This window comes from Arachis stenosperma, chromosome 1, assembly GCF_014773155.1.
Source record: "Arachis stenosperma cultivar V10309 chromosome 1, arast.V10309.gnm1.PFL2, whole genome shotgun sequence".
NCBI lineage: Eukaryota > Viridiplantae > Streptophyta > Magnoliopsida > Fabales > Fabaceae > Arachis > Arachis stenosperma.
The window spans coordinates 129,260,044-129,273,602 of NC_080377.1; positions in this window are offsets into that span (position 1 = coordinate 129,260,044).

The window sequence follows — 13,559 nt, forward strand, 5'->3', positions numbered from 1 at the left end:
CTACAAAAAATATTTTATCCTATGCAAAACAATTTTTAAAAAATGGCTTAAAAAATGTTAGGAGTACTATAAAAATTTGTAATGTTCTAATAACTTAGGTAAATATATTCATGTACTCAAATTTTAAATAAAATACTCTACATAGTCAATAATAATTTAGAAATGAAAGAAAATATTTTATTCCATATAAAATAATTAAAAAATATATTTTATTCTAATACAAAAAAAATTTAGAAAATGACTTAAAAAATGTTACGAGTACTATAAAAGTTTTGTAATATTCTAGTGACTTAGGTAAATACATGATAAAAATATTTTTTATTTAAGATCTAAATATTCGAATCACCATATAACTTAGGAGTACTATAAAAATTTGTAATATCCTAATGACTTAGGACATTAAAGAAATACTCTACATAGTCAATAATAATTTAGATCTTAAAGAAAAAAATATTTTTATCATGTATTTACCTAAATCACAAGAATATTACAAATTTTTATAGTATTCATAACATCTTTTAAGTCATTTTTTAAAATTTTTTTTGTATTAGAATAAAATATATTTTTTAATTATTTTGTATGGAATAAAATATTTTCTTTCATTTCTAAATTATTATTGACTATATAGAGTATTTTATTTAAAATTTGAGTACATGCATGTATTTACCTAAGTTATTAGAACATTACAAATTTTTATAGTACTCCTAACATTTTTAAGCCATTTTTTTAAAATTATTTTGCATAGGATAAAATATTTTTTGTAGTATAATTTAAATAAATTTATTAAAAAATATTCATGAACTATTAAAAATAGATAAAAGAGTATTGTATAGAATTCGAATTGATAGATCACAAATATTTTAAAGAAGTCTTGTAATTAAATATTTTGTTAGCTTTTTTTAATGTATAAAATAAAATATATATTTTTTAATTTTTAAATTATTAATTTTTTAATAAAATTTTTTTAATAAACTATTAATTTTTTAACAGTATAAAAATTATTATGTGTGTAATTCGAACCAAGCTGGTTCGAATTAGTGTGTGCGTGTATTTGTGTATAATTCGAACTTATTTGGTTCGAATTATGTAAAAATAGAGTTCGAATTTAGCTGGTTCGAACTACATATAAGCGTGCACGGGTGGATTCATGAAGCAGTTTTCGTTTTGGCTGATTTGTGTAAAATTTTGCTCCCCTCGACTTAAATGTGTTTTTTGACCAAATTTTGTAAGTAAAAATAAAATATATATAATACGATAATAATTTTTTAGTTTAATTATTTTATTAATTTTTATAATTTATCAATTTTTTAGTTAGATTCTTATAATTTAAAAATTGATAATTGAATCATTATATTAGAGAACAAATTTAATTAATTCTTTAGTAGTTGTTATTTTTCAAAAAATACACAGTAATCATAAATATTTTAAATTTATTTTACATCAAATACACAAAAAAAAATTATTTAAAAAAATAAAAAAGGTTCTGATTGAAATTTTTTATCTAATATAGGAATTCAATATAATTAAAATTTTTAAATTATAAGGACCTAAATAAAAATTTGATGAAGCTATAAAGAGTAATATAGTAGTTAAACTTAATTTTTATAATTATATTTAGTTATTGTAAAATATGATTAATTTTTAAATTATTTAAAAAAATAAATTAAAATACTAAAATAATAATTTAAATTATAACATATACTTTAAAGTTCTATTATTCTAAATTTTATATTTAGAAAACAAAATTGAATAATCTTTTCATTGTCAATACAATTAAATATCTCTATTTTTATATGTACTATGTACCAAATAATTATTTAAAAATTTATCTTCGTTATGATTATTATGAAATTAACTTTTTATAATATTTATAATTGAAAAATTTTTTCAACTGATATAATTACTATGATAAAATTAAAGTTTTTTCTTGATAAAAATGATAAAATTAAAGCTAACTTAAAAAAAACGCTTATAAAGTTATGGATAAACAATATTATTTTAAATCTCAACTAATTGTTAATAAAAAATACCAATTTTATTTAAGTTTAAAAATTAATCATAAAAACAAATATTTAAAATGAAATTCTCGAGTTGATAATGATGTGCCAAAAATTAAGTGAAAAAAAATTCTAGTGGGTCAAATTAATTAATTTAAATGGAAATAAATAATTGTTACTGTTACACACTACTGAAAAAATTTAAATTCTAGTGGAGACACCTAGGACCTAGCTACTTTCACACACTAACATATATATCCGTTCCTGTCATAACAAAATCATAACAATTTCTTTTAAATTTTTGTGAATTTCGTATAAATATATTTTTTATTTGTTTTGAATTTTTTTAGAATTAACAAAGATAAAAAATTTAGACTTTTGTTCATACAAATCTTAAATTATGACATAAAATTATTTTTTTAAATTAAACGAATATATATATATATATATATATATATATATATAGAGGGACATATATAGTTAATGGAAAAGTATAAAGAACCAAAAACTTATCAGTCAAAAATTAAAGAAAATTACATTAATTTATATTAATAATTAATTAATTTTAAATTTTTTAAATTCAAAATTTAAAAATTTTTAAATTGATTAAATAAACCTAATTAAAACCTATAAAAAATTTCTCTTCTCTCTCACATTAATCTACCCACCTCCAACAATCACACACAGACTCCTCTCTCTCACCATCAGGCTCTCTCCGCCTCCCCACCGCGATCTACTGCTCTTCTATCACCGATATCTGACTCGTCGGATTCGCCACCATAAGGAGATGTTATGGAACGTAAGGAATGGATAATCATAGTAGAAGAGTGTGATTTTCAGATATATCATAGGACGTGGCATGGATACTATTGATGGTTATTGCTGAAAGGAGGCTGTGGCATTCAAGAATTTATGTGAAGCATTACATATTTGGTGATAAGTAGAATGCAATGCGACTTCAAGTGAGAAGGGGCTGGAATCCGTGTGTACTGGGTTTTGTTTTTATTAGGGTCTAGGGATAGTTATTATATTAGTAGTTAAAGGGTATGGATGTTGACAGTAATGTGGGAGGTTGTATTCATATATATATATTTTTTTATGTTCTTCTAAGAGTTTCTTGACTGTTATGATCTAGTTCTCTTTCATTGAATGTGTTCCTTTTGTGTTTGGATACACTCTTTTCTTGGGATTTCATCACATTGTATGAAGAAATTCTACCTTGTACGTAATTATTTTGAGATATTAGGTGCCGTTTTGATAAACTACATACTTGATCTTAGCTAAAAGAAGTCCTTGAACAATTACAGAAATATAAAAAAAAAACATTCATTTAATATGAAAAAAACATCCTAATACTTAACAAAAGAAACATCTAATTATATTTTAACAAAAATAATTAAATATCTATAAAATTTAAAAAAATATATAAAATTTTTAAAGAAATAGAGACATTCACATTTGCAATATAAAAAAATTCAAAAAATATATAAAAGAACATCTATTAATATATACTTAATAAAAAAAATATTCATATATATTAATTCATAGAAATTTTAAATTCATCCAAAGGTATTTAACTCATATGATTTTGGTTCCTAGCTTTACTCATAGTTAATTAGGATTGCGAGTAATTTCATTTTGTGTACAAGTGAAGATTAATTCTTCGGTTACGTTTTAGACTTTATTATACTTGTTACTAGGGAAATAACTCATATGATTAGTACATAATTCTTTGAGGGGTCTTAAGTGTGACACGTTTTCCATTGGTGAATTACCTAATTTTAGGTATGGCAGTCATAGAATTGGTGATTACCATGGCTAGTATAATATGCTTAAATTGAAATTTGGAGGTTTGGCACAACGGTGTTACAATCATACAACCACAAATTTAGGCACGTATAAGTAGCGGGAATATAGAGAAATGGTTCATGCATTATATGATGATGATGATGATGATGATGATAGGATATCACATGGTTGATGGATTGGAGAGTCAAGTTTTGTCTAAACTATATGATTCTAGATTTGGTAGTTTCTATTATCATCTTATCATCATAAGATAAAAGACGAAATTTTACTTTAATTAAAGAGAAATGATAATCTTTCGTCCTATAATAATAAAGTGATAAATACGCAATTGATTAAAGAATGCGACACAAATATTTGATGGTCCACTTAAATTACCTGTATGCCCTCGCCCTCTGCATACTCTTCTTAGGAATAAATTTGTTACTTGAAAGTGCATGTAGATGCACATGCACATGCACATGCAATAATGTCTTGAATTACTCTACAAGCTTCTTTTATGCCAATCTTGTTGAACCTCCAGATTGTTGACTTCTGAAATACATTAACGTTTGACTTTTTATACTCATATTCGTTGGCAACTTGAAATTAAAACCTCTTCTAAAGCAAAGGTGCTGAATGAATGCAAATTGCAATTTCCCTGACACTCTATATATAAAATAAGAATTCACCTTATCATCAGTTTATGTACAAATATTTGTTAGTAAAGTATTTCTGTCCAAAGAAATATGCAAAGATCTTCCAGTGTGTCAAGAGCTTCTGGTGAGTTCTTCATTGATTTGTCAACTACAGCTTCAGTTGGATTGCCAGTAATGCATAATAGTAATCTGTACTCTGCATTATTATCTGTTTCTGACGATGATGATAGCAAGAAGGAGAGCATCACCGATCTTATTAATGGTAAGTCTAATTATAAGTCCCAAGGAGAAAAGGCCATTCATCTCATACCCTTTGTGCTTTTCCTTTGTGCTTTTGTTCTTTGGATTTTCTCTCATCCCTGAACCTTATAATAATGTACACAAAAGATCAATAATATATATGAGCCAATTCCATGTTTCTTAATTAGCTTCAATATATATATATCTTAATTATTTTTTTCTGCTTTCCATATGTCATTCATATCCAATATAATTAGAGCGTATTTCATCTTTTTTGTATACATATATACACTTAGTATATGATCGTTTTCTGAACTTGAGTCATTTTCCATCTCAGATTCTCCTTACAAGATGGAAACTAGACATAGTGGTAATTTCCTCTTTTTTTTTTTTCCTTGTTAAAAAGTAATATTACCACTTCGGTAATTATAACTTATTGGAACATAATATATCCGACTAAGTTCATTCATAAGATGTGATGGAATTCCCACACATATTTTATTTACCACGAACTTGAAGGCCTCTTACACGTGAAGCTGTGTACAGCCAAACTTAAACTAAAGCAGATTTTAACTAACATGAACTATATTTATTTATTTATTTATTAAAAAAATACAAAGAGACAATGAATTTAGTAAACAATGTGAATAATAGAGTCAAAAAAGAAATTAAAATCAGATAATAATTAATTTAATTAATTTTTAATAATTTTTTATTTTAAATTAAAAAAATAAAGATTTTAAACATGTACAGTTACATATCTTCTTCTCTCGACACGTGGGGTCAGTATTTCGGAGTCTTCCTCTCTCTATCTTACCGATTCGTCGCCGCTAGAAATACCAGTCGCCACCCAGAACACCAGCCAACACCGCCTTATACACTGCAAACGTCCGAGTACCCCTTCTTGTGTATAATATATACAAATTTTAAAAAAAATAATGTAATTTATCTTTAAATTTATGACTTTAGTTTTCTTTGTAGTTTATATATATAACATCAACAGTTTAACTAAGCCAAGAAGAAAACCTAAGGAGGCAACCTCTTCAGTCTTCACCTTGTTATTAGATATCGGTCTCATCACATTGATCAATTTGGCCAGGGAATATCATTTCTATTAATTGAATAGCATTAATTAATATATACAATATACAGCAACTTTTTAAAAGCCATTTTGTGACAGAAAAAAATATTACAAATAGAAGGCAACTGAACTAAGCGATGATTTTAGAGATTAATCATATAATTAACATTTTAAAAAGCTGGAATAAAATGAAAACAACAATGATGATAATAATAAGTGCATTGATATAATGGTTGTGCAACCCATTTGTGAACGTTGGATCTTATTTGCTTTTATATAGTCCTTGTCACAATATCTATCATATCATAACCATTTTTTTTATAACCTTATGTTTGTTATGTATATTGTCGGCACATATAGAGATATGTTATTTTACATAAAATTATAAGTACAATAATATGTATTTATTTATGGAAAAGTTTAGGGGCCAGCAGTTTTATTGAATTTTGGCCAGCATGTAACCAGCAGAGAAAGGTGAGCCATTGGATGGAATCTCACATCAATCTCACACCATCAAATCATCATTGATGGCTAGTTGATGGCTAACAATCACAAAAATTGCTGGCCCCTAGCATTGCTCTTTATTTATTTTATTTTTTACAGAAAAACTTTCATTCGAATTCGTAGAAAAACTAACAGCCCTTAATTATGGATCGAAAAAAAATATAAGATATATATATTTAAAAAAAATAAATATCTATCGTCAAATATTAGGAGACACAACATTCGATTACAAAGAATATTAATAAACAAAAATATAAACAAATGTGAATCTCTTTTAATTTGTTTATAAATCTACATAAACGCGCTATAACATAGTGATATATATATATATATATATATATATATATATATATGAATAAATTTGAATACTTGCTAAATTTGCGAGTTAAACCCTAAAATGGTCCTTGAGATTCACGGTTTGCACCAATTTAGCCCTTGACTTATCAATTGCACCATTTATGTCCCCGACTTTGCAAAAATTGCACCAAGGTCGTCTCTAGCCACATCTCTGGGCAAATTAATGAACGCCGGCAGTGACCTGATACTGAGAAGCCACGCTGGCGTAGATAACGGCAAGCTGAGGTGGCAATTGAAACTGTTTGACCCAATGTGGTCCCTATACCTAGTTTTAATCCCAATTTCTAGCATGGCATCGTCACCTTCGTGTGATTGTGTATATGATCATTTATGTTCAACGACTACATAGATACGCAATATCTATCATCAATTCACTTGCTAACTCTGTATGCACTTAACATATAACACCAAACAAGGAATGAAATCTAAAATTTTAGTTCAATTTGGTGTTAAGCAAGAACATTCACCAAGTGCATAACCAAAATTCAATCTCAATCATCATAAAAACTTATAGAAAGCTGCACAATATGCGTTACAATGCCTAATGAAAACAAAATTTGAAGCCTATGATGATCAGACATAAGATTTAACTTTCAGGCAATTTATCGAATAGGTTGTATGCAGGATTCATAAACAGCAATTTCAGTTTAATGTAAGCATCAATCAACCCAAAAATTTCAACCAGCCAATACACATTCAGTCCAGAAACACAAATAATCAACTATCCTAAGTCTAACAAGATCAGTAAAAGCAGAATCAAAAGGCACTGAAATAAAAAAAATAATTAGAGAAAAAGAAATAGACACAGAGGATGGAATGAAACCTGCGTTGAGGCGTGAAAAAAGAAGATAGCGTAAGGAGCGGAGGTAGTGTCGTAGCGGCACAGAGTTTCGCCGCCGCTGGTGGTTTTCACCGGAACTGGAAGGTGCAGACAGAGGTGGTGCCACGAACAGGGGTGTTGCGTACAGGAGGAAAGAAATGGAGAAATAGGGAAGAAAGAAAAGGAGAAGGGAGGAGGGAGGGTTAACGATGGTGGTCGCCGGCGGTAGGGACGGACGGACTGACGGAAGGTTGGTGTGGAGGTCTGCGGGCTGGGCTGGGTTTCAGAGAAGAAGAGAAGAAAGAAAGAAGGTTGGGCGGGCGTGGCTTCTCACTGCCGGCATTCATTAATTTGCCCGAAGATGTGGCTAGGGACGACCTTGGTGCAATTTTTACAAAGTCGGGGACATAAATGGTGCAATTGGTAAGTCAGGGACTAAATTGGTGCAAACCGTGAATCTCAGGGACCACTTTGGGGTTTAACTCCTAAATTTGCAGATATTTTCATAAATAACAAGCTTCTTTTAAAATATCTTTCTCTCAAATATGAAAATTTTATATTACCAAAATCAAAATACTAATTAAAAAAAGCATTATATATATCACAAAAGAAAAAAAAAATAAACCACAAAAGGATTGTTGAAGTTTAGATTTAAGACTGAAAATAAAAAAAAACCCAAAAACAAGGAGAATAAAAAGATTGAAAACTAAAGTAACAAAAAAAATAGAAGTAAAGGAAGAGGAAACAAATAATGGATTGGCAACAAATTTTTGGAATGATAATTGGGTGGAAGGGGAAGGAGTGCTGCGCCAGTTAGCTCTGGAGCTAGATATAGATATTAATAGCTTTGTTTGAAAGTGAATAGATAATAGAGGAAGATGGAACACTGATAAATTCAGAAGAAATCTTTTGGAGAGCACTGTTCAAAAAATTACAACTATGCTACCTCCTACTCAAGACAGAGAAGATGATAGAGAAAGTTGGAAACACACTGTAGATGGTGATTTTTCTGTGGCATCAACATATAAGGCGCTGAACAATTGGATTAAGCCAACCAAGAACCCGTGGATGCATCTGTGGGATTGGAAGTGTCCCCAAAGAGTAAAAACCTTTTTCTGGATTTCAATGCATGAGAAGATGCTAACAAACCAGAGAAGGGCGAGAATTTTTAGAGGAAATGGAGACTGCAACCATTGTCAAGGAACTCCGGAGGAGCTGATACATATTTTGAGAAATTGCCCAAAGACCTCTACAATTTGGGTAAACCTTCTTAACACTAGTGAAATTCCTAGATTTTTTGCACTTAATTAAAGGGAATGGGTGGAGGAAAACTTAAAAAATTAATTCGAGCAAGTCCAAGGAATAGAATGGAAAGACATATTCATCACTATTTGTTGGCGATTATGGTACTGGAGAAATAGGGAAATTCATGACGATAATTATAGAAGACCAAACAAGTCATATATAGAGATCATCAAACAAGCAGCAAAGTTCAAACAAGTAATGGAGAAAGCTTACCTAAAGGGGCAGTCGAATAAGTGGAGAGAGGCACACATTCGGTGAGAACTACCTCCGATGGGCTGGGCAAAAAATTAACACCGATGGGACTCAGCAAGGACTCAATGGCAGAGCGGGATATGGAGGTCTCATTCGGAATAATGAGAAGAAGTGAGTGGCGGGGTTTACTCACAACATTGGGTGCAGAATAGCTTTCAAGACAAAACTATGGGAGATCGTCCAAGGCCTGAACCTAGCCTGGGAGTTGGGGTTGAAGCAAGTGATTTTGGAGAGTGACTGTAGTGCTGTCATTAACCTGGTAAATGGAGAGAAATGTCATGAGAAACATCCCAACTCTCTAGTAAAAAAAATTTTGAGATAAAAAAAACTGGAGAGTTCTTTTTGTACATACATATAGCGAAGGTAATAGGAGTGCTGATTGTCTAGCAAAAATGAGTATACAGTTGGAAGAGGATTTTTTGTTTTGGGATAATCCTCCTGTAGAATTAGTTGCTATCCTCTTAGAGGATGTTAGAGGGGCTACCTTACGCCGCCTTATTTGTAATTAGTTTTTTCTTCTTTAGACTTTAGTCCCATTTCAATACCCAAAAAAAAAAAAAAGAAGAAGAGAAAATAGAAGAAAAACAAAGATAAAAAAATAGAGAAAATAGTTTGTATGGCCTAAAAGTAGAAATAACAATAAAAAAGGGGAGAAAAAAGGGAGAAATGAAGGGGATGAGAGAATGGTAGAAAAGGGAAAGAAAGGGAAAACGAACTAAGCAAAGAGAAGAGAAAAACAGAAAACAATCATTGCTAAGATTGAGATGGCGGTAAGAGTCTTCTACTACTATTATCCACTTTTCTTTCCTTAAAAAAAGGAGATTCTTGAGAAAAATTGAATATGAGATTTTGATAACTTCATGTTCTTATGCAATTATTAATTGTGTAAAAAGAAAAATTATATATCTTAACTATCATGTGAATAAGCCAATTTAGCAATTTGACACTAAAAGTTAGTTACAAACTAGACACAATTAGTTAGTTGGTTGGTTAGTTAGTTACAATAGAAGTTTGTTATGCAGTTAAACTTAGTTAAAAAATATTTATTGTAAGAAGGGGACTAGTAATATAAAAGAGAAAAGGAAAAAATGTAGAAGATGTGGTTTGTTCTTTTAAGTCTCATTTTTTTAAGTTCATAAAATGCAAAACTATCTCATAATATCTTTTAAATGGTGTAGTGAGCGTGGATAAAGGAATCAATATTTTGAGCAAGTTCTTGAGCCTTGAACAAATCCAGAACTATCTCAGAGTTTGAATCCATGGATGAAACTCCACCTCTATTTTCTTCCATTGATATCCAAGCAAGTCTGATAAATAAGATAAACTAGATGCATATCAACCAGATGTAGATGAATCAAGTCAAAATTCCAGCAAATCTAGCGCTAGATCCAACAAGTCCTTATTATCTTGTCCTAGAAAAAGTCCAAAAACTTCATTGATCAGAACCACTCTTGGAGCAAGCAATTATCATGAATGAGAGAAAGTAATGTGGCGTACATTAAGATTGAAAAACAAGATCATGTTCATTGATGGATCAATCAAGAAACCAGAAAAAAATGAACCACTCTATATGTCATGGAAATGATGTAACACTTATGTGACTTCTTGGATCAATCTCTCGTTGAGTTCAAAAATTACAAGAAGTGTGTTGTGTATACATTCAATAAAAGAATTGTGGAAAGAGCTATAACTTAAGTACTATTAAAGTGATATTTTTAGAATTGCAGAATTAGAAAAAGAATTATTTACTATGAGACAAGGAGATCTTTCGATAACTGTATATTACACAAAATTGAAAGGAATTTGGTATGAATTAGAGAATTTTCAACAAATTTCATCGTGTATTGTTTGTAAAAGTTATAACTGTAGGTGCAGATTAAATGTAGTAAGATATAAAGAAAGAACCTGTGTAGTGAGATTTCTTAGAAGATTGAGTGACCAATTCTCAGCCATGAGGTCCCAAGTAATGTTAATGAAACCACTACCAAGAGTAGACAATGTTTTTTTGTTACTCTTGCAACAAGAAAAAAAAATAAACACAGGAGAAAAATCGTAGAAGATAGAATTTTGAAGGATAATTCAGGCTTTAGAGGAAAGGGCAGAGGCAAAATAGATATAGAAAATTATGGAAGAGGAGACAGAAGCTCAAAATACTGCACTTATTGTAGCAAGAATGATCATTTGATGGATGTGTGTTACAAAAAACTTATTTTTTCACCAAACATGAAAGATGAAAACAAGAATGGTATGATTAATAATATCACTACTGATGAGAGTGTAATGAGTACAGTAAAGAAAATAAAGTAAGGACAAAATGAGTAATTCATCCACAAAGAAAGGTAAATGCAGAGTTAGTTAGAGTTGAGGGACAGATAACAACAGATCAAATAAAAAAGAAAATACACAAAATTTGAGGCAAAGACAAACAAATACTCAACTCAAGGACTATGTACTGCAGACAATGAGTGGTAATCTTTTTTTTGCCTGAATATTCTTCTCTTTCTTCTGCTCTCCCTCTGGTCACCAAATCTTCTTATTATTGTTAGGTTTATTCCCTTTGGAAGATGACTTGAAGGCTTGTGCTATGTCTAATGCTTGAAGACTTTCATTACTTTCATTAAATTTTTCTTATATGGTTGGCTATTGTTACATTATAGAGTCATTATGAACTCTTGCTATTAATACTAGTTTTATTCTCCTTGAGTTACTTCTAGTTACGTTACATTGGTGCTTTCATAGAATCATGGCAGCGAACACCCGAATGAAGGATTTGGATGTAGGTATGACCTAAAAATATTACAATCATTGATGGAGCAAAAAAATTGAAGAACATCGTGAGTTTGTGTTGAAATTGGCTACAGATCAACGAGCACTATCACTAAAAATGGCTGAGGATAATCAACTGTAATTTGAAGCACTACGCGCTCTTATCAAGTCAGTTAGCATGAGACAAAAAGATTCTCTGGACCATGATCCGAACTCTACATCTGGTACCATTTCCTTCATCGTTCCATGCCAAGCCCGAGAAAGCTCAATTTCGACTTTCTAAGATTTGATGGTACGAATGCCATACTTGAATTTTTAATGTAGATCAATATTTCAATTATTACAATACACCGGAATAGGAGAAATTGGTAATTGCTTCAATTCATATGAACAAGGGCACAGTACCTTGGTATCAAATAATGCAACACAACCAACTTTTCATGATTTGGTTTGAGTTAAAAGGGGGCAATTGAAATTGAATTTGGCCTTTCCTTGTTTGATTGCCCAAGGGTTGCTCTTTTTAAACTTACCCAAAAAGATCTTTAGCAGATTATTATTCGGAATTCATTGCCTTAGCTAATAGATCAGAAATTAATTTTCTAGAAGTATTAGTAGATTGCTTTATTAGCAACTTGAAAGTTGATATTAAAAGAGATGTGATAGCTCAATGCCCTGATTCCCTTATTCGAGCAGTCTCTCTAGCCAAATTATTTAAGGAGAAGTACACCATTAATTTTTGTTACTATTTTAGCTCAAATGCCAACCGAAACACTTTCACTCCTAACAATAGCATCACACCAAAACCACCACTCAAACCACTATTACCACCATTGCTTCTAACCCCAACCACAAAACCTCTGGCTCGCCCAACTAAAAATATGTTCCCGGCTGAAATGCAATTGTGCAGAAACAAGGGGCTATGTTATTGGTGTGGTGAAATTTTTTTTTATCATAATTGACCCAATAGAGGCCTCTTAATGTTGCAAATGAAAGAGATTAAAGAATGCTATGTAATAGTGGAGGAGTTGGATATACTGCGGCAACCGAAACAAGGTGATATCCAGCAAGCTCAATTAGCAGTGGCTCATCACCTCTCGCTCAATGCAATGAAAGGCCCATCCTTGGGAGTGATTCGCTTTAAGGCATTTATCAATGGAATGGAGGTGCAGGTTTTAATATATGGGGTAGCTCAGACAACTTCCTTCAACCAAGAGTTGCAAGATTTTTACAATTGGCAGTGGAACCATCACCAAAATTTTGAGTAGTTATAGAAAATGGTCAAGTTATGGATGCTGAGGGGTTTGGTAGAGAATTGTCGGTACAAACTCAAGGTCATACATTGAAGATGCCATCTTACCTTCTCCCGTTCTCCGAAGCTAATCTGGTACTAGGTGGTACTTGGTTAAAAACTCTTAAGGAGCACTTAGTTAATTATGATGCTTTAAGAATTTACTTCTTCCATCATAGCAAACTAATTACTCTACAGGATGATTGCAACTATTTACCACAGAAAGCGCAATTCCATCATATTTGCAGGTTGCAAAACACAGATGCTATAGCGGAAGCATTTACCTTACAATTCACACAAGTGAAACAAGCGCATTTATCAGAAAAGTTGCTTGAATTATCTTCTGATATAGACCCATAATTGGCATTACTACTGTATAATTATAAGGATGTATTTGACCAACCTGAAGGCTTATCATTTCAAAGAGCTCATGATCATTGCATCCTATTGCTGAACAATGCGCCTCCAGTGAAAGTCAAACCTTATAGATACCTACACAGCCAGA